The sequence below is a fragment of the Sabethes cyaneus genome, chromosome 3 (genome assembly GCF_943734655.1).
Source record: "Sabethes cyaneus chromosome 3, idSabCyanKW18_F2, whole genome shotgun sequence".
In the NCBI taxonomy this organism is placed as follows: domain Eukaryota; kingdom Metazoa; phylum Arthropoda; class Insecta; order Diptera; family Culicidae; genus Sabethes; species Sabethes cyaneus.
Genome location: NC_071355.1, coordinates 9,961,510 through 9,987,780, shown reverse-complemented (window position 1 = coordinate 9,987,780; position 26,271 = coordinate 9,961,510). Strand labels below are relative to the sequence as shown.

The 26,271-nt window shown below is 39.1% G+C and overlaps 1 protein-coding gene across 2 annotated transcripts in view; it reads left to right on the top strand.

Moving 5' to 3' along the window:
• LOC128741205 (FH2 domain-containing protein 1) overlaps window positions 1–26,271 on the top strand; it is a 183,963-nt gene that overhangs the window by 8,844 nt on the left and 148,848 nt on the right. Inside the window, exons 2-3 of one of the 2 annotated variants that reach the window (XM_053836838.1) lie at window positions 15,300–15,480; window positions 15,767–16,073. The gene's annotated coding sequence lies outside the window, so the exon portion shown is untranslated. Of the gene's footprint in view, window positions 1–15,299; window positions 16,074–26,271 lie in introns of both variants that reach the window. The other variant, XM_053836839.1, reaches the window with a different exon arrangement.

The window sequence follows — 26,271 nt, the reverse complement described above, 5'->3', positions numbered from 1 at the left end:
GGAACAACCGACCATAGCACCCAAAGTAACCACTGTAGAGAGAAGTTTGTTTTACTGCCTATTCTCATATACTAATAGATCATTGTTTTAGTTCAGATGGGAACTAAATTCATTTAGATTGGTACGGGAGGTCCACGCTTTCTTCTTTCACTATAATTTCAAGGAGTAGAATGGAATTAGTATCGCTTCTGGTTTAACTAGATTCCTTGGAATTCTCTCTACGGTTCATGCTACGCAGTTGGCCTGGCCGTTGGCGTTGACAAGAAAAATGATAGATTTAACCAAGCTCAGGCGGTTGAGTCACTAGCTTTTTATTGGTCGACTTAGTCGAGTTACTCGTGTCACGTGTGACTTATATAATACCAAATGTCGGCCAGTCCAGCAAAGTGACACTCGACGCGACTTACAGGATACGGCCCTATATTTTATTGTTGGGGTCTCTTAGTTATTCTGTTTTAGTGGAATTCCCTTAATTCTCAATATTTTATCCTTTTTTTTCTTGAGTTCGTCTTAAATTAGTAAACTTTAAAAAAAATCGGTGCAGATTTTAGAAAAGTGTTGGTGAATGGAAAAAATATCGCAATTGAAGCAACATTACCTCACAAATCACTCAAACGAGGTAGTTATCACATCCACTGAATTAACGTTATCAGCAAAATATTAAATCTCTTCGTAAGAAGGTTAGGCACTTTCGAAAAGAATGACATCAAATTGATACTTGTGAATAAACGTTACTTCCAGTGCAGCGATCTTCAGTTACGCCAAACCGAGCATCGTACACATCCACTGCATCCCTAAAAACCTTCTCTGATCAGGGTAGGAACGGGACAGCAGCCAGCTCCCCGAGAGTGGAATCAATTAACCGAATCAAGGCCTAGGCAGTCAATATCAAGGACCCATGCGCTCTGCATACTCCATGGCACTCCTGCCGAATCGAATGGATCGGCTTTCCGCTGCTGAGCGGCACTTCGACACCTGTTGCTGCAGCATTCATTCGATCGGTGGTACTACTGGGATCGGTATAATTATGCGCTTTATCATTTGCCGACGTTCCATTCATCAGAGGAAAGGTCGTCCAGTGGGGCGCTACCCTTCGGCAAAGAACAGAAGCGGTTCCGTGTCCTTGATGTGAGCGCCTGCCATGCAGTCGCTTTTCACAATCTCTTTAATTGCTTTTGTCACACCGGGCATTTTTCCGTGCGATCGTTTTTTTTTCTCCTTCAGCTCGAAACAAACGTCCTGTGCATAAACAGGTTCCAAACCAAAATACTCTTCTCGACTGCCAATTCGACTAGGCGTTATCTAGCCATGCGGAAAGATGTAAGTTTTATTAACACTCCACGAGCAAAAAAAAAGTGTCCGCACGTCATACAGCTCTTATCGCTTAGCACCTTCCCTTCCCGAGTCAGTTTCGACAAAATTAAAAAGAGCTACGATATCTGCACTCTGCAGCAGGTCCATACAATTTGCTCGTCACTTTGTACCAAATTGATATTTTAATCCCTCCGGTTTATGCGTTTCCCGGCGAACACAAGCAGCGCAGGCGCTGCTGAATTCCTCCGCACAACACAAAAGTTTGACGGTCGATGACGATGGATGATGCCCAGTCGGCGGTCCGTTCAACCTCCGCCGAACCTTTTTTGTGTCGCAGCAGTAGTAGCAAAATTAGTGTCGATTACCACCTCGTTTTTCAATGGCATTTGAAAAGTAGGTACAGGTTTGGATCAACCAAAATTTGCATTGACTGATGTTGTTCGTCGTCACTGCCGGGCACTTGCTACCAAGTGATGGCTGATTTCGATTGGATCGGTGTGTTTTGCATTAACATTAGCATAATAAAAATAAGAATCCATGCACCATTTTGCGAATGTTATTTCTAGTGGGGCGATCAGATGTAGCATCGTCGAATGATTTTTAGGATCTACCTATTGTTCCAATATCATTTGATATTAATTTACCGTTCTGATTCAACTTTCGAACACTTTGATTAAAGTAAAATGTTCAAAAATGTTTTTATTTTACCTTCTCAAATAGTTTAGCAGCATAACAATTTATTTATTTTCGCGAAACAATGTTAAAAATGAAGATAAAATATTAATTTACATTAAACACCCCGATTTCATCCACCTAATTGTAACCTTTGTTATAACAATACCGTCATCTGGGGCGAGATTGTGCCAAAAAAGCATACGTTTTTGTTCTTTAGCTCAGTATACACACAATTCAGGAATTAAGATGATTTAATATACTAAATTGTTCAATTAACGACTACCGCACAGATGGTTTAGTTACAATACGTCAACAACCGTATCATCGGATGATTCGCCAGTGATTGTTTCTGTTTGCGAAAAGGAACCCACCTCGGAATGCGACGACTCGTTATCGGTTGACTTATGATCGTCAGGCACAGCTGGCATTTGAACAATAGGCTCGGTTGGTCCCCCAGTCTTGCTTGCAGATCGTCGTCGAGGTAATCCAGACTCATGAAAGTGCAAACTTAGAGTTGCTGACTGGTCGCCGCTGGAGGTTGCGGTTGTGCGTCGGCTTGGAATGTTCGGCTTCGTTGAGGAAAATCCGGAAAATCATATCTCGGTTCTTGCCGTCCGGTTCGGTAGCCATCACACCTTTATTGGTTAACCACACCTCGTTAATTCCCTTAAAAGTGAGATACCAAATTTATTTTCTCGTATATTCGAGATATAGGTTTGGTACTTTCGGCAAAGTTGTAGTAAATATTAATACAAATAACATTGTCAAAGACACCATAGTTGTATCTCTTCATGAAATTATCTATGAAGCGTTATTCGTAGACAAACCCTGTAAAACAGTTTTTAAACCCTTACTTATTCTGGTCAATTTTTACGTGTTCATAGTATTCTAGAAAGTTGTTTATCTTGCTAAAATTCACGTTTCTATAGAACATTATTATATGTTATTTTCTAACGTTTCGGAGATTTTGAGCTTTTTTGGTGAAAAATAATACTTCTTTGAGCTTATATATTTCCCAAGGTGGCAATCGGTGCAGATCAAACAACTCCTACTTCGAAAATGAATGTAGACTTAAAACTATTTGACGTAATTAATAAGAGAAAAGCTTCCAAATAACTAACTTAAGTTTATTTTGTTCAATTTTGCATTGCTCTCTCCTTCCGCATTTTTCCAAAACAACATTTGATGATGAATCATCTCACCTACACCTTTATTTAACATAATTAACTATATATGACGTACTGTTTACTTAGTTATTCCGAGAAAATTCGGTCTTTCATGACTCGGCCTTTTGTGACGGTTGTTGAAATTCGGCCATTTGAAAACAAAGTGATTTTTTTAATCACGCAAAAAAAATTAAGATTTTTGGGAATTTTTGCTTGAAGTTTAATCGTGAAACCCGAATTTATTCTTGCTTTTGATACATACGTTGTTATTTTCCATGCAAAAACCTTCCAAAACATACAAGAATTATTTTACTTTCTTCGGAGGAAAAATCACGTTGCGTTTTTTTTTTAATTTTCAACAGTACATGGCGGAAGATAGTTTCCATACCAATGTATGCGCAACCGAAACGCTCCTATAATATTTCAGGATTTTAAGATCGTGATTAAAGAAGCTAAGAAAGACGTCGCGGTCTGGCTTCGAAATACACAATTTATAAATCCCAATATCTCGAAGACATTCGAAAGATTTTATTCAAAAGGGGCAGCTTCGCTGTTAAATACAACAGAAATCTTGATGAAATTTGAACTTCGAACTTCAAATATATTCTGCTGTCAAAAAAACAAGCTATTTTTTGAAAACTTCTTAAATGAAATAAACAATCACCGTGAATGACATTGTGGAATTGAATCGCAGAAAAAAGCTGCTCTATCAAATACTCTTCTTTCTGTCATCGCCGAAAAAAAATTGTCCCTTTGTGAAATGTTTGCCGATTACGAAAAATCTTGGCCAAACTTTGATACCTAGAAACAAATATTGCTGTCATATTAGTTACTTTTTTGTTAAGTTATCATCACATTCAATAGAGGCAGAAATTAAAAGAATATTGTTACCTCAACTGTCATAAAGAAAATGCTTATAATGGACCATATTACTATGGGACAGTTATGCTTTTATTTTGCATATGGAACTGTGGAAGCTTGATATTTTTTGCAAAATTTTTCGAACAAAGTTCGTCTAAATTACAGTTTTTAAGTGAATTAGGATATAAATAAGCTCCTTCCGTGTTTTTCTCAAAATCGATAAAATTCATATGGGACAGTTATGCTTTTATGGGCAGATAAGCAGCCATGTAGGAACTTCTCCAATTTACACAGCCTACAGCTAAACCTCCGATTATTGTAGTTAATTATTTTCTGTTTATAGCACTTACTCAGCTTATTGTCCAGCATATAGATACAGGAAGCTCACTCGATCGATATTAGCGGAATTGGAATGAAATATCCCATATGACGGCTATTGAGCTTTTCTTTTCATGCTCATTTCATTTTCATTTCAGCTTATATTGACAACTATGCACCAAACCTTTACCTCGCTTTATTCGATTAAAATATGTAAATTTTTAATTTAAGAAAGAATTTTGAGACAAACTAAATGTTTTTGGATTCCTTTTGCTTTACTTTTCAACTATTTTTTAACATTTGTAGTTTTTTTCTCAGATAATTTTACTAAGATAACTATTTATTTTATAATATATTAAAATTTGAAAATTTTAAACAATATTTAGCAATTTAGCATAATAAAAATAATACTTTACATTAAAAATTGTGATTCGATAGTACGTAAGTTTCGATAGTACGTACGCTAAACGATGCGCGGGTGTACGTACTATCGAGGTATACCTGTATAACTTTTGAGGATACAAACAGATACAATACACACTTGCTTTTACAGGTTTTTTGTTGTACTTTGTAGTAGGAGTTGTTAAATCTGCACCATTTGCCACCTTGAGAAATATATAAGTTCAAAAGAAGTACTATTTTTCACCAAAAAAGCTCAAAATCTCCGAAACTTTAGAAAATAACATATAGGTAATAATGTTCTACAGAAACGTGGATTTTAGCAAGATAAACAAGATAACGCTTCATAGATAATTTCCGTGTAGAGATACAAGTATGGTGTCTTTGATAAAGTTATTTGTAATAATATTTACTACAACTTTGCCGAAAGTACCAAACCTGTATCTCGAATATACGAGAAAATAAATTTCGTATCTCACTTTTAAGGGAATTAATCACCCAGAAATTTCTCTCACAAGAAGGGGCTTGTTATACCAAGAAATGTTCCTAAAGACTCTACATGCGAAAAATTTTACGTTTCGGCGCAGTATCACACGATCACGTAGTACGCTGTTTGGACCACTGTGCAATGGGAGGACTATCCTGCCCATAAATGAAAAATTGGCTAATATGCCATTTTTTTCATAATTGAGATCATAATATCACATGATAGCATACACTCCAACCAATGTTCCCACGGAAGCCGATTGTAAAAAAATGTATTTTTGGAGACACAGGACGTGAAACAATTTTGGCTAATATCCAAAATAAATGAGAAATTGGCTAATATCCATAATGATTTTAAACCTCATGCGCAGCAACCGATGTGTTCTTATTTCGCATTTTTCGATCACACATTAAAACTGATCATGTGGTGTGGTGGTTTCAGACGTAAGGTTAGCAATCGCAAGGTTTTCGGATCGAATCTTGTTATTTTTTTCACATTTTATCTTTTTTTTTTTACAATCAAGATGGTAGGATTCGCAGCTTCCGTTAATGACGGCATGAAGTGGCTGCTTCTTCCTTCTGGCTTCAAGCGCTTGAGGCACACGCTTCGTTGGCAACTTGTCCGGGGTGCACGGATTACTTGTTTCGTCGTCCACTTCGTCTTCACTTGTGCTTCCGTACTGTTTGAGGTAGTTCAAAGCCATTTTGTAGACTCACTAACAAGAGATAATTCACGACGTATGGACGTTAGCCAAATTTGCTCCCGAATTGTAAACTCTACTTGTGTTTATAAATGAAAAACTGGCTACTGCGTTAAAAACGTCCGGCGGAGGGAATTTGGCCACATATATCGCTGTTTGAACTCAACGGTGTGGCTTCGGCGTGTATGAGGGGTAATATGCACATTAAACAGGTTGCCATTACCGCGTAAAACATCTTTTACAGACAAAAGTAATAAAATTGCATTTTTCTCAAGTTCATGTTGGTGGCATATTAGCCAATTTGTCATTTATGGGCAGTATCTGGACAGCATTTGGCTGCAAACTTGATAATTCAAGTTGCAATAATGGTTATCATTTGTTTATCGGCTACCATGACAACACAACTCGCCTGTTGCTCATCTTGTAGTAGACCTCGATCCTCTGGGAGGTTTGCTGATACACCTGAATCAAACACCAAGCCGTTGTTGCTATCGTAACCCCTAGTACCGTTGGCAGATACCGTTTTCCAATATACTGGATAAACATTTTATGAAATTTGACCTAAATTATTCAAGGAAGCTTACTTTTGACTCTTTTCCCAATCTTTATCCCTTAAATGCGCAATGTTGCTTTAAAACAACATAGTGAAAACCATCCCCAAAGTAAATTATGTTTACCGCTTTTAGCCTAGTATCCAGCTGAAAAGAAAATAGCTCAAGAAAAAATCCTGGTATTTACCGAAGAAATTTTGACAACTGCAAGGCAAGCAATTATCTGTCATTTTTTCTTGTGGTAATAATTGCGCCGGATATTATTCCGTACGGAAAAGTCACGTTTCAATTCACTGGCATGTAAAACTGCGCCATCTGAAAGTAAAACAATATTTCTTGTGAGGTGCATACTGGTAAAGAAATCGCAAACGGAAAATCTTTTCTTCACCATTTCTTGGCCTATCTTTTTGCCCATTTCTTTTCAGGTCGATACTAGGCTTTTAGATAAGCAAGTTTCCTTTTTAAATGATTTTTTTCAGTGTGCGCATTTAAGGGTTAATTCTCCTAAGCTTTAATTACCTTTTATTATTTAATCTACTGTTGGCCTTTTTTGCCATCTGCTGGCATCCTTTTCAGTGATTCATTGTCATCTTTTATCGCTTTTTGGTTGCTCTTGATGGCGTGTTTTGTCGACATTTGTAATCTTTTTTGATATTTCTTGTTTTTCCGTCTTTTGTCGTCTCTTCATTCTCTTATCTTTTCTATTTAGTATCTTCGTCTTTTCTTGATGTTTTTGTCTCTTTTTTTCGTCCTAGCTTTAATGCCTTTTGTCTTGTTTTCATCGCGTTTTGCCGTTTTTTTCATATTTTTTGAAGTTGTTTGGCGTCTTTTAGTCGTTTTTTCACCGTATTTTGTTGTATTTCATCTTTTTTCATCTTTTTTCATCGTTTTTGCCGCCAGTTGGCTTCGAAGTCCGATGCTGGTCTAACAAGCCAGTCGTCGTATGGTCGAATCTCGGCAAGGCGGTGCTTGCTAGGTAAAGTCAGTAGGATCGTTGCACTGGCCCTGTAATTTTCCAGTACTCTAACAGTCGGTTGCGAAGTCCGGCGATAGAGAAGGGTAATGTCTAAAGACGGTATAAACCCAAAGCTTTACTATTCATCGTCTGTGCCTACTTATCTTCACTTTATCTTTATCATTTAAACGTCTTTTTGTTGTCTTTTTAACGCCTCTTCGTTGTCATTTTCTATTCTATTTGCCGTTTTTACGTCGTTCTTTTGCCGATCTTTCGTCGTCAAGTCGTCAAGTCATCAAGTTAGTGTCTTTTCTTCTTATATGTCATCTTCTTATCATCTCTATATCGAATTTTTGTTGTCTTTTCATGGACTTTTTGGCATCTCTTTATCGCATTTTCATTCTGTGTTCATCGTTTTTTAATGCTTGTTTTTGGCATTTGATATATTCGACATCTTCTCGTTGTTTTTAGCATGTTTAGTCGCCTTTCTGTCGTATTTTTTGTTTTCGCGGCTTTCATCGTATTTACGCCATCTTATCATAATTTCTTTGTCTCTTTTAAGTGAATTGTTGTCATTTTATATTTATTTTTTTCTGCGGCTTTTCATCGTCTATTGTCTTTTTGCTGCTTTCTACCGTCTCTTCGTCGTCTTCTCTTCATTTCATTGTTGTCTATTCTTCGTATTCGTCGTCTTTTTGTCATCTCCTTGTCGTATAATTATGGTCTTTTCTAGTAGTGTCATCTGTTCGTTTTTACGTCTAGCTTTCTTTGGCGACTTTTGCCATTTTTATCGTCATTTTTTTGCTGTTGTAGCGTGTTTTCGCTATCATTTCGTAGTTTTTTCTTCGTTTTTTGTCATTTCATTGTCTTTGGTCGCCGTTTCGCCACTTTTTATGGCCTTTTCGTTACCTTTTTGTCGTTTATCACTGTCTTATTTTACGTCAAAGCACTGTCTTTGTGTCGTTCTTCTGTCATCTTTCTGTATTCGACATCTCTTTGTCGTCTTTTTAGCATGTTTTTCTCCCTTTTGAGGTTTTTTATGCGACATTTTATGTTCTGTTTTTTGTTGGTCTTGTTGCTGTTTTCGCTTTGCTTGTTGTTTGGCGTATTGTTATCGTTGATTCTTCAGTTTTTTGTCTTTACATCACTTCTTGCCATTTTTTCGTTGTTATATTTGTACTCAATACAGCGAATATTTTTACTGCATATTTTGTTGTTAAAAAAGCAATATTTTTTGTTGGTTTTCTTTTGCCGTTTCATCGTCTGTTCGTCGTCTTTTCATCATAATTTCATGCTATTTGCGTCATATTATCATTCTCTTTCGCCATCTTTTCGTCAACTTTACATCGTAGTCTCACTATCCTTTCATCAGTCGTCCGTCGTCTTTCCATCGCACTTTCGTTGCCTGTACGCCTACTCTTCGTTGTCTTTCCTTCGTATTTTAGTCACTATTATCGCCTTTTTGTTGTTTTCCGAAGGTTCAACAGTTTTTATTTATCGCGTAAAAAAGTAAAATGCAAATAAGTCAAAGATTCCAACTACTTGGTTATAAAGATCTACCTTTTATGCTTGACAGCATGGCAGTATCAACGCAAATGTTCCCTTTTTAGTTCACGCCTCGTTACCCTCTTTACTATTCTGTAGGGTAATTGATCTTGAATGGACCTATTTAGCGCTTTTTAACACCACCACTCGCACTCCTGCTCAATTTACTCGTCACTTATAAATAATATGTGGTGATGTTACTATTTTTTGGACAGTACCACCTTTTTTCTACATTATCAGTACTTTAAAAATGTATAATTGATGAAACTTTTATTAAATATATCGTTTTTTGCCAAAGCCTTTTTTTGATCTTGAATGGACCTAACATGATCTTGAATTGGACCTATTTTTGATTTTGAAATGGACCTAAATTAGGATTGTCATAGTTTCTTCCATGTAAATGAACAAAATAATAACAAAGAATTTTTTTTTAATAGTACAACTATACTACTGTTATTTATTAATAGGACACAAGGTTGAACAGCTTTTACCTTTCTTATACTCTGTTAGAAAGGTATGAAAGTCGGTTGGAAAATTTGAAATCAGTCACAGTCGCCGAGGGTCTTGTTTTTATGTCAGCCCAACAATTGAACAATGTTTCAGTGACTTGATATGCGTTGTGTATGTATCTGTGTGTGACATTTGTATATTGGGAATTTATAATTACCTGTTGTTCAGATAAGGTTGAAACGATTTCCACGTCATAAAAAAATTATGTCGCCTATTAGTTTCAAAAATTTAAACCATTCATTAAAAATATGTAATATAACTTGTACTAAACGTAGTTTATCAAGTACAGTGGGGTTCGACTTTTTATTTAGTGACTACATATTTCGAAAGGTCAGACTTTTACTGACGTAGGACTACGTCTTACTGCAAAGCATCTAAAGGTTTGCGACAGCCCCTGTCGAACATTTTGAATATAAAACCGTTGCAATCGTGATAAATTCGTTAATTAGTGGTAATTATTCAATTTTTGACACATTTATATGCAATTTTTTCAGTTGAAAAATGGTCTAGATTTTGCCAAGGTTTCGATTTTGGCAACATAGGCGACACGCATTTGTTGTCAAATTCGAAATCATACTGTAAATGGTGCTTGAAAAAATTAGACTTGGTAATTCTACTAGGTTTAAAGGTAAGCTTAGATACTAGGTTTTAATTTTAAATGATAGTCGATGAAGAACTGTACCAGATAGAAAATAGGAAGATTCAAAAATGAATATTTTAGATCTCAGAGTCACTCAATTTCGGTGGACAAGGAGGTATTAATTTTGTCACAAGTCAGAGGGGAGAGGTGCTTAAAGAAAACTTTACATCCCCAAGAAAAAAATCAGAGGGGTTGTGTATAAGATACGACCACGGATGACGTAGTACAACGTTAGTCCGGTTGCATGATTTTGAATATTTTACTAAACTGATTTTTAATCTATCTGTCAATCGACCAAAAGGTGATGTGAAGTCAACCTGCTTACTTATCGCCGGAATATAAGGCCTTTGCAAAATATTTTTTAAGTTTTTGTCATCCACCCCTTTGGAAATTGGCTTAAAAAATCGGGGGGCTAAAAAAATTTGGAGGATATGAGTATAAAATCAATTTTTCGTGGGCTCTACAGCCTGAAAAACTCGAAAAATGAGTGTACTTAACACTTCTAGCACGAAACAGAAATGGAAATTCGAATTCGGAGTTTCCGAAAATCGTCCAAAAAAATTCTCTCGTTTTTGTCTTCTTTTCGTACATATTTGCATGGAAAATAATAACGTATATATTAAAAGCAAGAACAGATTTGGTTTTCACGCTTAAAATTTAAATAAAAATGCTTGAAACCCATGTTTTTTGCTCGATTAAAAAATTCACTTTGTCCCCCCCCCTTTAGTGGCCCAGCACCGGAAGGACAAAAACTTTATAAAATATTTGTAATGGCCTAATTTTACTTTATTCTGAGCCTCATAATTATTTTAAATAAACTAGAAAATTATCAAATACAATATTATTTTTGATATGATATGCACCATATCATTATCCAGGCCTATACCTAATTTCTAAATCCTCCATTGACGCACAGATGATTTTATTGCCAAACCGGGTAATTTTGTAGGGCGGTTGGGCATCACAAAGTTTCACGAGAGTGAGGAAGTTGGCGTTCTTAACCATCAGAAGTGGCTGCTTCTTTTTACTCAGACGAGTCTGATTTTGTGACTACAGGATCCGGTTGAATTTTATTGGCCTTAGGGTTTTCGGTCAGTGCGCTAAAGGTGTTTTGAAGCTTTGGTATATGCTTGATTAACGTGTTTAAACTATTTCTCATCTGAGTTTTGTCAAAACTCAAACTTACAGCAAAACTTTTTGCTGTATTTATATGGAAAATACAGGACGTTATTTGTCCATGGAAAAAAATTTGATTCCAACCATTTTTACGATGTTGCCTGTAGCAGGGATAACCACTTGAAATAGAGTTTGGAATATTAGCTTCGTAACTCAATTCGAAGTTCCAATATTAGAGTTTCCTATACAATAAAGGTATATATAAATCTTCAGAATTGTATTCTCAAATAACTTGTTTCATTCTTCTGTGCATTACTTTTAATGATACAAGAATTGTCCCGTTTAGCATAATTTGGGAATTTTTTTACATAGGGCGAACAAATTGGGAAAATTTTGCTCTACTTATATAGATTACTTATATAGATTATATAGATTACACTTTTGCTTCGTGCTAAAACAAATACGTAAAATCCAATTGAAAAATTTAAGTGTAACTGGTTTTGTGCTAAATGCAAATGAAGCAAAAATAGCTCTTTTTTAAGGGGCATAGTACCTTTTACACCATATTTTTTGCCTAATTTCAAATATTTTTTTCTCGATAACGCGAAAGGCAAATTGAATCGGGTTTTTTGCATTCGAAACATTGAATTTTATACTAATATTTGCAATTTTGTTTTCATAAGGGAACCTCTTTCCCTTGCCCCTACGGCTCCTTGAAGATAATCGTTCAAAAAAACCATGAATTGCGGTACCATGAATTGGCGCTGGGGGGCTTATCCGAATTGAAAAATTCCAAAACGACATGAAAGAACATTAAATTATCTCGTGTTTGATCCATCCTTTTTTAGAATTCGAACACATAACAAGATGGCGGACATTGAAACATAAAAGTATGGTTTTTAAGCGAAAAAATTGACTTTAAACATTTCTAAAAAATTTAAAAATTACAATATCAAGAAAAGGATGAGTCAAACACTAGATAATTTTGTTGGCTTTCAAACAAAAAAAGAATCATAAGAATTGCTTGAGCCGTTCTTGAGATATTTATGGTACCGACTTTCAAAACCTGGTTTGGAGAAAAACGACGTTGAAGTTTTTACTCGTTGTTTAATCGCTCCAGACATGCGCGGTACAAATAGCAAACGAACAAACGATTTCAAACACATATGGTCAAAATGTTAATCTTTCGAAATAATCAATAAAAAAATTTAGGTTTTAAAAAATTGAAAAGGTACCATGCCCCCTTAACAGAAGGCAGTTAGTATCCCTCTTATATTTTGATCCATCTTATCTTTTAATCAATGATGGTTAAAATTTTTGTACAATACTGAGAATAAATTAAGTTTATATTGTTTTAAGCATAAAATGACGTATGTTAGCTAACTAATTAGGAAGACTTTTTAGTTTCAAAACTAGAGGCTACAATGTACAAACACTATGAAGCAACTACGAAAAAGGATGAGTGATAGTTTTTTTTTTTTTGTATGCCAGAAGGGCATTGGGTTAAAAGGCCACTGCGACAGTCTTAATGATCGTCTTTTGTGGCAGGCCCCGATTGCTGTCAACATGAGTGATAGTTAGTTTTATCAATATAATTAAGTTTTTATTTAGGCTATAAATCAAGCCTACTTTCAATATCCCGCGCTTATAGATTAATTATAAACGGAGATACTATAGTGACAACAGGCAGTTTTATGGAATATAGAACGGCGTGTTCGTTAGTGGTAGGCAATGATAGCTACCGCCAGTGATGTCTCGGAGCGCAAAACTAGGTCCATTCTAAAATCAATACTAGGTCCATTCAAGATCAAAAAAGAGGGTTAACATTTTTAAGGAATTTGAAGATTTTACTGGTTTTACTGAACTTTTAAATACCTAAATTGAAAATACACATATTTTAGCATCATTTTAAGAGAATTGTTTTATTTCAAACCAGAAGGGTTCCGGGTAGTAACAGTTTGAAAATACTCTATGGTGACTGCCAAAACGCTGAAAAACAGCTACTTTTAAATACGCGGCAATAAAGTGGTTTTGGCTATAATTTTAATTTAATTTTAGTATATTTACGTTCAGAAATGATTAAAGATAAACATAAAAGCTAAATACAGTACAAAGACTTGATAATTATATCCTAAAATTCTTATTTAAAAATAGGTCCATTCAAGATCAGAATTCGACTAGGTCCATTTCAAAATCATTTACCCTACTTGTTTTCTCTCAGAAGCACTCTATTAGAAACCTTCAATCGGCTCTTAAAGAAGAAAGTTATGCTTTACAGGAATGTATTCACTGCATGTACCGTACTCGTGATGAATGGAGGTGAAAGAAATGTTCAAACTTTTCCGTAAAGTTTGAGAAAATCCGTGGATTTTTTTTCCTGTCCTGGAATCATCACTGCGACCAGTATCGATGATCTATTGTGATATCGCCCGGGTGATTGCTGTAATGGCTATTGATTGAGCGATATGCTTATTCAATTTTACTTATTGAAATCCGTAGATACGAGCACTTGATCCGTAGGTCCGTAGAACTAGGACTAAATCCGTAAATCTAGCATCACTGCCGTGTACAACGCCAACCTTATTTTCGTCGCGTTAAAATCGTTTGACAACTGCTGATGGTAATGTGAATTGCTTGATATTAAGGTTCATTTAAACGGGGCAATTTTCTGGCAACATGGGGAATGCAACATGTGGTATGCGACATGTTGCTTGAAAAAACTTGCATGCCACATGTTGCCAATCTAGACGTACCATTAGGTCCCGTTTGGAAACGAACTGATAAAATTTCTACATAATTATAAATATTGGAGTTTAAAGCCGAAATGAAGTTGGAATAAATTACAGCTATTTGTGTACTGTTAGAACCAAGCACCGATGTTTGAATGAGACGGAAACACATTAGAGCAAAAAAACTTACTCCAATTTTAATAAAATCGCCAAAAATTCCATCGTAAAAAAATTAATTACCAAAGTCGCTCGATATCGAAGTAAGCCTTGGATCATACTGAGTGATTTTATTTAACTTCGACAATTATAGAAACCCGTTCAGAAATCCTTGATGACTTACTCTCCGTTCCAGAATGGAACCGCCCGCTGGAATACCGTTTCAGTAGAATGCGTAAGTTACTCCCGAACCGGGGGAACCGCTTTATGGGTATCTACCCGAACCATCCGCCGGGCCAGCCGGGCCGGTTGAGTGGTACAGTCGTAAAACCCCTAAATATGCACAATACACAAGCGGAACCCATCAGTATTTTCCGCTGGCGATTGATCGTAAAATTGGTCTGATATTTAGCACTTAAGCCGTTCCCGCTGACAGTGCGAGCGTGGTGTCGCCAGCCGTAAAACACTAAGTGGGTTCCAAGTTAATCCGGCGGAATAGGGCAGCCAGTATCAGCTACGTTTGGTTTATGGAAATATGACGACTCTAGTCGGAGATTTAATTGAATTTAATCTGTGTGTTTTTACAGGGCAGAGCACAAATAATTAAACCGAATATGTCCGCAAATGCCGTCCACCACCCTAACCTAAAAATTTGTTCTACAAATCTACAGCAGTCGTCAAAGCATGATCATTCACGGCGATATTTGGACTCGTTGAGCGGAGCACACGCTCAACACGAAGACAGATTATTTAATTGTGGGATGGTTATAAACCTAGCCATTGCCTACGTGTTGATAAAACGGCCGACGGACGTGGTGCTCTCCTCCGCACCCGCAGAGGTTAATTTCTGGACACACACGCGATTCGGTTCGGACAGACGTGATCGCGTGAACAATCGCTGACCGCTCTTGTGGTTGGTTCAATTATCGGTTGAACAACCTCTTTCCGGAGGCGATCTTCACCATCGCTGAATCGTCTTTTCAATGCATTTATTGATCTAAAGCGAATCTATTGTTGGTTCAATCTAACACAAAAAAAAATCCGAATGTTAAGTACCCTAAAAGATTTCGCAAATATGTCAACATTCAAGCGACGGAACAAAAAAAAGCTACGACCTTCACAGCACAACTTGGTGCAAATTTGTTAACAGCTCTTTTTCTTCTCTGCGTCTTTTCAGGATCTTTGACCGCCGAATTGTCGCCGCCGAAAGAAAGGAAAACAAAAAAAAAAAACGGGCGCAGAACAATACTTGCTCGACCGACGACCATGTGGTTAACCGACCCCGACTGATCGCTCGCGCACTGGCCGGGGAACCCACGATGCCCACTAGCCGCACTACGGGCGTGATTGCGTGATTGGTTGGTTCATGCTCCTACGCGATCGAAATAAAAAAAAAGTACACACACAGCACAGTAGAACACTGGCCGCGAGTCGTTCAAGTCCGTGAAACAAAAAACACCCGCATCCCTTCCGGACCTACGGCCGTCGAAGGAATGCGAATGCGACACACACATTTTGAACACGGTTGGTTTGTGGCAAAAGGAATCCCTCGAGTGCCTGTTTGTTTTGCTTAATTGTTATTTGTCTCCGTCGCTTAATTTGTTTGATTAATCTTTTTTTTATTTGCGCTGGTGTTTAATTAAGAATTATTGTTCTATATTTGGAAAGTGCGCGATAAAACAAAAACCGAAAAAGATCGGGCGAAACGGAAATCCCTCCGAGAGAGTGCGAAAGAAGTGCCAGTGCAGTGCAGCGTTGCATCCGAAGTTTAATCCGAAGAAAGAAAATCACGACCGAGTAACGACGTTATCCGGTGATCGTGTAAATTCCCCCGTCAGCAGGACTGCTTTTTAATCCGTTGATCGCTGATAGTTAGTGCGACGCGTTTCGCTGTAAAACCGTTCTCACTTGTACGCATCATTATCCTTATGCGTGGAATCAACCATTGAAGGTAGGTGGTCACCAAGCTTCGACAGCTACTTTAAGCTGCTTTATAAAACAACGAATTATAAAATCAAATCATCCATCAATCAATACAGAACGTTTGAAAATTTATGTTTTACAATTATTGTTACAATTACAATTACTCTTCCTCGCGCCCATACAAATGACAAGTAACAACAGCGCGCCCCTCCAGACCAAAGTTGAAGCTTTGTATACATGTATTGGTGGAAAAAAAATGTGTGCGATCTTGGCAATGCATTGAATACGTGTTTGTGTACATCCATATTCTAATTTACACACACACTAGTATGTGTCGGCAGATAGCATTGCTGTTACTGCCTCTCGACTTTTGACAGAGTTGCCAGTCTCCTTGATGGAGTGTTTTTGATTTGAGACAACTCGACGAACTTAGAAGGACGCGATTAGGTATAAGAACTGGTCCCTTTAGGTCCTCTATGGGTCGTGCATAACGGCAAAGAATAATGCTCTACACTTCAGCAAACTGTGAAGCAACTGTGGAGTGATTCATCCGGTGAGGTTCGAACTGGTGAGGTTTACTTGCATTAGATTCTTCTTTACAATTTGGACTTGGTTTTCCTAAGACACGCCCATGTGTTGTGAAATTGAAGGAAAAGAGTCCCACTCCGGGCTTACGATCTCTCACTGCAATGAAGTTTGTTCAGCAGTCACGTGTGTTAATACTTGTAATGCTGAGTGACATGCTATCAAACTCGCTTGCCACTAGGTCACCTAAATCGAATGCTTCCAACTTCTGTGCACACGTACATCAGTACTGTTTAAGGCAAAATGCACCCAATCAGCCCAAATAACAAAGAACGACATATGTGGGAAGTTTGACCCTACGACTGACCTACGACCTACGACGATTCTGCGAAAGTTACCAACCAACGCCCGTTACGGTAACAAATAGGACTAGTGGAAGTATCGCTCTTTTTCGGTCAAGTAAAGCCAAAGAGGGTATATCAGCTCAGTTCGGTGTATATATCAGTTCAGCTCAGTGTATAATACCAGAACGTTAGAGGTTTACGTTCAAAGATCTACGAGCCCGATGCGGAGCATAATGTTTTCATTCTCACTGAAACCAGGCTGAATGAGGAAATTACCTCACTTCAATTACTAGGTGCAATATATACTGTCTACAGAAAAGATCGGGACCTCAGCAGACGACAAGCACGAGGTGAAGGCGTTACTGTTAGGACTTGTCTGGAAGAGCACACCCTTTGGTCACGCAGTAACCGATCCCTTTGATTCTGCATTTCCAAGGTCCAGCATAGCATTGCTAGATGGCAGATGCCACAGATAGAAATTGTCGTGATCGCGCACTTGATCTTGTTTATGTGAATTCAGAAGTTTCATCGCACTGTATCCGTATTGAAGCGCATGAGCCACTAGTTGATATCCCTAGGCAACATCCGGCGCTACTGGTATCGCTTACCAGACTCCAGCAAGTATCTTTTGAAGATATCTTGGATGTTACCGAGTTTAATTTCTCAAGGACGAATTTTTCTGCGCTTCGATCGTCTCTCTCAACCATTGACTGCAACCGACGTAAACGTAGCAGTAGACATCTTTAAAAAACATTCTAATCCAGCAATTCAGGACGTTTGTTTCCACACCTCGCCCCCGGCCCAAAATTCCTTGGTCAAATAGTCGCCTGCGAGAAATAAAGCGATTGACGTAACACTAACGCTTTGTAAATTGTAACTCAATGAGATGAATTTACGCTTGGTGCTCGCTTGGTTTAAGTTTTTGCTTAATGTGAGCGATTCTTACCACGAAAATATGGCTCCCTATCAGGGGCCTAGTTTTTGCTACAGACAAAGCTCTTATATATATATATAGACTAGTTGAGCCCGAATCCGAAAAATATAAATGCCTGTTAAGAATTCAGAAAACTGCGAATACATTCCATTAACCAGTGTTTGCAAAGATGTTTAATCTTTGTATTAGTGCTTTGAGTTATTATATTGCACTAGGTCCGGTCAAATTTAACACCGACCATATGATATCGCGACAAGCAATCGAGTTGAGCAGGCGAGTCGAGCAGTCGAATCAAGCAATCGAGTCAAGCAGTTTAGTCGAGCAGTCGAGTCGAACAGTCAAGTCGAGTAGTCAAATCGAGCAGTCTAGTCGAGCAGTTAAATCAAGCTATTCAGTCAAGCAGTTCGGTCGAGCAGTTGAGTCGAGCAGTTGAATCTAGTGGTCGAGTCGAGCAGTCAAGTCGAGCGGTTGAATCGAGCAGTCCAGTCGAGCAGTTTAATCAAGCAGTTTAGTCGAGTAGTCCAGTCGAGCAGTTGAATCGAGTAATCTACTCGAGCACTTGAGTCGAGCAGTCGAATTGAATGGTTTAGTCAAGTAGTCGGGTCAAGCGGTTAAGTCGAACAGTCGAGTCAAGCAGTCGAGTCGAGCGGTTGAGAGTTGAGACGAGCAGTTGAGTCGAGTAGTCCAGTTGAGCAGCTGAGTCGAGCAGTCCAGTCGAGCAGTTGAGTCGAGTAGTCAAGTCGAGCAGCTGAATCGAGCAGTTAAGTCGAGCTGTCGAATCAAACAAGTCAAGCAATCGAGTCGATCAGTCAAATCGAGCAGTTAAATCAAGTTGTTCAGTCAAACAGTCCAGCCAAGCAGTTGAGTCGAGCAGTCGTGTTAGGCAGTTGAACCGAACAGTCGAGTCGAGCAGTTTAATCGAGCAGCCCAGTCGAGCAGTTTAATCGAACAGTTAAGTCAAGTAGTTCAGTCGAGCAGTTGAATCGAGTAGTCTAGTCGAGCAGTCGGGCCAAGCGATTCAGCCGAGCAGTTAAGTCGAACAGTTGAGTCGAGCTGTTGAATCAAGCTGTTAGTTCCGTCGAGCAATCGGGTTGAGCGGTTGAGTCGGGCAACCGATACGAATAGTCCTATCGAGTAGTTGAATCAAGCAGTTCATTCGAGCAGTCGAGTAGAGCAGTTGAGTCAAGCAGTCCAATCGAGCAGTTCAATCGTGCAGTTAAGTCGAGCAGTCGGGTCGAGTAGTAAGTAAGTCAAGCAAATGTGTAAGCAGTCGAATCGAGTAGTTAAGTCGAGTAGTCCACTCGAGCAGTTAAATCGAGCTGTTCAGTCAAGCAGTTGAGTCGAGCAGTCGAATCAAGCAATCGAGTCAAGCAGTTTAGTCGAGCAGTCGAGTCGAACAGTCAAGTCGAGCAGTCAAATCGAGCAGTCTAGTCGAGCAGCTAAATCAAGCTGTTCAGTCAAGCAGTCCGGTCCAGCAGATGAGTCGAGCGGTCGAGTCGAGCAATTAAATCTAGTGGTCGAGTCGAGCAGTCAAGTCGAGCACTTGAGTCGCGCAGTAGAATCGAATGCTTTAGTCAAGTAGTCGGGTCAAGCGGTTATGTCGAACACACGAGTCGAGCGGTTGAGACGAGCAGTAGAGTCGAGTAGTCCAGTCGAACAGTTTATTCGAGCAGTTGAGTCGAGTAGTCCAGTCGAGCAGCTGAGTCGAGCAGTCCAGTCGGGCAGTTAAACCGAACAGTCGAGACGAGCAGTTTAATCGAACAGTTCAGTCGAGTAGTCCAGTCGAGCAGTTGAATCGAGTAGTTTAGTCAAGCAGTTGAGTCGAGCAGTCGGGTCAAGCGGTTCAGTCGAGCAGTTAAGTCAAACAGTTGAGTCGAGCAGTTGAATCAAGCTGTTAGTTGCGTCGAGCAATCGGGTTGAGCGGTTGAGTCGGGCAGCCGATACGAATAGTCCAATCGAGTAGTTGAGTCAAGCAGTTCGTTCGAGCAGTTGAGTCGAGCAGTTGAGTCGAACGTCGAATCGAGCAGTTGAGTCCAGCAGTCTACTCGAGCAGATGAATCATGCTGTCCAGTCAAGCAGTCCAGTCAAGCAGTCGAATCAAACAGTCCAGTTGAGCAGTTCAATCGTGCAGTTAAGTCGAGCAGTCGGATCGAGTAGTAAGTCAAGCAAATGTGTCAAGCAGTCTCGATCTGTCCAATCAAGCAGTTGAGTCGAGCAGTCGAATCGAACAGTTTAGTCGAGCAGTTCAGTTAAGCAGTCTAGTCAAGCAATCAAATCGAGCAGTCTTATCGACCAGTCCAGTCGAGCAGTCTAGTCAACCAGTTGAGCAATCGAACAATCCTGCAGTCGACCAATGAGGAGACTGAGAATACAACCCATTGCTACGAAAGCATGCCGTCCTGTCATGGACTTGTTTTTAGTTACCGATAAGCCTCTTATGACGTCCTGTCAGAGACCTGGTTTTCGGTACAGACATAAGCCTCTTATAAAAATAGATTACCGTGAAATTACTTAGTCGCAACGTACTGTTGCGAAAATCCAAAGCGTATATCTCATGGAACCAATATAGATTTTACTCAGCCAAACGGCATCGATCGACAACAACGAATTTAGTACAGTTCACATCACATTGCATTAGGTTCATTGAAGCAGAAGCTCAAGTAGATGTCGTGTACACAGATATATTTAAAAGCGGCATTTGATAGTGTAGACCTCTCTATCCTATTGGCAAAAGCTGAACGTCTTGGCGCTTCACCCGTCATAGTAAAATGGATGAAATCACACCTTATTGTTCGAACTGCATCTATAAAAATTGGAAGGCATGAATCACAAAGTTTGACCAACTATTCGTATGTACCACAAGGGAGCAACCGGGGGCCATAACTATTTTCGTTGTTTTTCAACGACACCTGTTATGTAATACCATCATTTCGATTTCCTATTAATGCTGACGATCTTAATCTTTACTGTGTTGTACGCTCGACGGCTGATTGAATCGAACTACAGCAACACCTGAACGGTTTCCAGGATTGGTACAGGGTGCTTCACCTTTTATGTCGGTATGAAAACATTGAATAACTATAAAAACAAACGATTTCTATTAGTAATGCATTTTTATTTAGTTTGGTTCCTTAAAATTTTCTTGGTTTAGTTTTTGAAAACAATTTCAATAAAGTGACCATCTTTATTAAAAATTACAAATTTACTCCTTTTTTCAGCGTTTTCCATTATCTTTTTTGAGCATCTCGGGTGCTATAGCGTCGATTTCTGTACGAATATTTGCCTTGAGCTCGTATATAGTTTGTGGCTGGTTGGCGTAAACCTTGCTAGGTGATCTGGGTGGCCAGTCAATATCGCCTCTTTTTGATTGACACCAGACGTCCCGGAAATTTTCGTTGCAGAAATTGAATTATTGAATTCGCAGTGTGGCATGGTACACCGTCCTGTTGAAACCAGTAACCTTCTAGACCTTTTTCGCGCATTTGTGGGCAGAAATAATGAGCCAACATCCACCGATATCGATACGCAACTGTTGGGTCCTGAGCAACACTCTCCCTCACTGCTTCAACCAGTTCATTGGAACTTCTTGATCATCTTTGGTGAATGGCGTGTTGACGATCTCCTACTGTCCCGTACTCAAAAAAAATTCGACACCAAACGACTAGAGTGACTATATACAGAGTGGCGCCAAGTCATCCCAAATGTATGCAATGCGGTTTATCCTAGGTTTTTCTTTCTCTTTCCTGCATACGCGTTGGATAGGTGGTCTGCTCGATTGGAATGACACTGACAGATAATTATCATTCCAATTTTGACATTGTCGCCACTCTGTATATAGTCACTCTACAAACGACGAATAGAATTGTCAGATGGTGCCTTTGAGTTAACACAATGAAACGACTATTTTCGATGTAAAGTGTCACTATTTCAGCGCGTTCTTTCGGTATGAAGCGATACATGGCGAAAATTGTACTGGAATGGCGTTTCCAAAACGTATCTAATGAACGAAATCGGTTGGTAAATGTGAAAGTTATACAGCGTTTACATACCGACATAAAAGGTAGAGCACCCTGTATAATATTGTAAAAGTTTTCAAATCAATAGCTCCTCCTGAGGATGCAATTACAATGATTCGTAAGCAGGGATTTTCTAGCAGAGATTCTCTCCCCAATTTAGCATTGTTCTGAATCATTCAACATCCAACTGGTTTTTTGTTCAGTAGTTCAGACTTTATTTATAACAAAAACAACTTGTCGGTTAACTCGTTTTTCACTGACTGGTTATAAAAGAGATTTGACGATTGATCTTATTTCATCGCACGCATGTGTTTGGGTTGGTCAAATTAATTACTACAAACCAAATTTGAATTAGGCAAGTCTACAGTATTTTTAAATACAGTCCGTTACATCATCTTTAATATCATGTTGCGGAAAACAAGCATTCCCCAAAGCTATTTCTGCTTTTGCACAGACCATTACAAAATTATAACATTCTCGAAGACAAATTGTTTACTGCAGAATTCATTTAATCAGCATACTTCGCTAGGCTTGTATAGCCTGCAAATTAGATTAACAGGTTTATTTTTCTGGGTTTATTTAGGTAAAAATGGTAAAAAAATGTTATTTTTTGTTTTGGCAAATTTCGCCTATGCGCAAATCTCTTGCATTCTAGAACGAAGTTTAGTAATAAAAAATGAAAAATACGTGAACTATCTATTATCTTCCAAATCTTAAAGACCGTGAGGTGCCAATAAAATTCAATGAGCAAAACCCATTGCGACGGATGCTAATCAGCATAAATATAAACACATTGGTCGGTCGTAAGAATTCATCTCGTTTCCATCGCAATTTTTCTTCGTCGATTTCTCACTCGCCGATTGGCGACGTAGCCTTGATAACGTTCCGAACAAAACCGAAAACCTTCCATAATCATTCGTCGTCCCATCTTCCTTTTACCTTGTCACTGACCGAGCTGCTCGTACGGACGACGCTGGCCCCCAGATGGTCCAGTCAACTTTTCGAACGTCGTCCGTCAAGGTCAGCAGAGTCCGGGCGTGAATCGCCTTTACCCTGTCAACTGGCTGGCTCTTTACGCGCACACACATGAGCTGTTCTAGCCTATGAAAATTTCACTTTCGCTCTGGCATTCCTTTCTCCCCAACAACCCCTCCCCATCCCTGCCTCGGGGGTGTTCAGCTTCCCCCAAAAACTCATGCTATAAAACCTCTGCCGGTTCATGAAAACGCTCTTCGGCAACGGCCCCATTATCGCTGGTCCGCGCGACCACGAGGCGCAGCGTTTCAGGATGGCGCCAGCGCAGAACCTTCGGTCGCGTATGTCAATAGTCTCTCGGTCGAGGAGCATGTATCACTAGCAGCGTAACACACCAGCCAGCAGCCGGACAGAGCAGGATTGGCAGTGGGACCTTCACCGAAACATATACCCATATTCTCAGGCTCTCGCGTTACACACTGCTCAGGACGCAATCACGATAAAAATTCATGATAATTATGGCGTTTTTACTGCGCCTCGTCGTCGTCGTCGACGTTTACCCGCCCGGGGTGGCAGTTGGGGGTTGTTAATTTCAGTGAGTCTTAATCTTAAATAGTATAAATTACGCGCGTGTCTTCTCATGTTCTCGCGCGGCGGGACCCTCGCGGGCCGACCGTGCGTCGTAGTTCGTAGAACGTGGTGAACCATTCCGATCAGATGGAGCCTTTTTCGCTCCATCTCCTCCGTGTGCCGATCGGTTCAACTGCCAGCGTGAGCTCTCTGTGTGTATTTATGTCTAGGAAACGAGTGATCATGTCCGAAGGCGAAAAGAACGACTTTGCAAAAGTATGTCCAAATTTGGTGCACCTAAGGTCAACTGTTGATGAGTAACCGATAGTTATATAATTTTATCTCGTTTTTTTTTCATACTTCTCTCTGCACCCCTCGTTCATATCACGTCTGAGGTCAGCACACCGCGGAGCCGCGGGGACACGTGCAATTGGAGCCTGCAGCGGGCAGATTTATGTACCAACACTCGGACATAAATTCAAGCATGTAGACTCCCTTCGGTCACGCTGTCGACATCGACATCGGCATCGCGTCTCGTGAAGTCGTGAATGAGCACTCGTTTAATCCTATTTATGAGCAATTTAGCTCACTCAGAACATGCATGCCTCTCCGCGGTTCTGTCGCGATACGGACCGAGATGACCGCGGAGATTGATAATCAAATTGATGTGGTCGTTAATTTCAATGCGCTTCAGCTTCAGCTGCATGATATACCCACTATTTATACATACATTCATTGATGGGGCGCAGCAGCGCATCGATGGCGCACGGAGTCTGGCTGGCCGCCCTAGGATACGTGGCTGGCGCAACTCTGGCTGGCTGATAGGGGGAATAGAACAATTGGACCCTGTTACGACGTGTTTGATGAACGTTTTTAGCTTTACTATGATTATGTTTTCATCTGGACGTAGTCATCGTTCGTAACCAGGAAAACCGGTAGTGCCAGTAAAGATCCCAATTTTGACAGTGGTTATTTTGTATTTCATTGTGTGGCCCTAAAGATAGGATGATCATGAGCCATCAATTTGAACTAGAGACACAGGTCTGCGAAAAAAAATATTGTGGCTTTTCGAGGGACCGAATTTAAAATTAAGAGCATTCTATTCATTCTATCTTTTAACAATCATAGGAAAGAGGGGATCTACCGCCTGTACTTTAACTTATTAACTTATCAGAATTAATTGATTTTTTTGAACTGATCAGTGATTTTCTTAACAATCGTATTGGGTAAGTCATTGTAGTTTTCTTCCAGCAAATTTGCTTCATCTTTAGAGAGACACCTTATGTATAACAAGAAAAATATTCGAATGATTTTTAACCGCTTTACAAGCTTGAAATAAATTTGACACCGTACTGCTGACGGGAGTGCAATTTGTGCAATATGAATTTACTTGAATTTTGTTAAAAAGAAGTTTTCCTTATAATTTTTTCAACGAGTGGTTTTTTCCCGCAGCTCAGTACAGCTCAGTAACGGAGACGCATGGTGTGTTATTTTTACCTGTAATGAAATGGATATTTTTAGTTAGTTTTTGCCAAAAAATATCCGTTTCATCGAATGTGAAATTGTGTCCATTGCCACGGTGTTCAAAACACCGTTTTTAAAAAATAAAATCAACCATTAAATCATTAAAGTTGGTTTGTATTGCCATCCTAGACCGCCGAGCCAAGTTGTAAAAAAATATCGTTGGAAGAATTTTTGAATTGAAGTTTTGAAGTTTTTAAAGACAGATTGCTCATATAAAGTAAATAAAAATCTACAGTAACACTTCCACAATGAACGTAAATCGCAGCCGGTATTGATTTTTTATACAACAAACACCTACTGGCGACCGTTTCAGGAGATTTGCGCTGTATTGGGACTAACCGGAAATGTCCCGGATTAAGTTACCGCTAGGGGAAATGGCCCTGAACCCCGGGGACTACCGTGAAAACCCAAACTCAGTGGTCCTTTTCGCACATGAAGAAAAACTTATCGTGCGACACCTGTAATCACACTAGAATTCAAAAAACTAGATCAATGGAAGCCAATTCTATCTATCTATAGCTATCTAGGGTTACAATGGTCATATCTGGACATCTTCGGGTGATACCGGAAACCCCTACGGAACATAAATACATTGATCTTGTAAATTGATTACAGTCTTTTGCTTAATGTAACAACAGTTAACACAGAAAAAAACAAGATAGAAAAACGCAACAAAAAAAACTGTAAAAAAGTGTAAAAAACGAAAAAGAAAAAGAGCGCAAATGAGGCTTGACAAAAATGATCGAGAACAGAAAAAAAAACAGTGAGAGAAAAGAAACAAAACCCATTAAGTAAACGAAGAAAACGAGAAAGAAAAGGTAGGGTGAACTGGACAAAAAAGGAGAAAAAGCGGGGGTAAAAGAGGAAAAACACGTTAGAAAAGGAGGAAAAAAGGAGACAATCAAGGAGCAGAAAAAATTAAAAACGAACAGAATAAGAAAAAAATGAAAACAAGGCAAAATGCATAAAATGGAATATTGAAAACAGGAGAAGCAGGACGCAATAAAAAGATAAATCTAGCAAACGAAAACGAGAAACGGGATAGAAAAGGGGTTAAACAGCGAAAAAAGACGAAAGCCGGGATCGAAAAAAAGAAAAAATCGAAACGGGACAAAAAAACGCGACAGGAAAAGAACAAAAACCGGGCCTGAAAACGAGGAAAATGGACGTAAAAAGACGAAAAACGAAACAGTAGTAAATTAGGATTAAGGAAAAGCACAATAAACGGAACAGGAAAAGAAGAGTAAATGTACAGAGAAAAAATAAACAGTCGGCAGGTAAAAGGAAAAACTAGAGAGAAAAAGAGGAAATACGGAACAGAAAACAAAAGAAACTAAA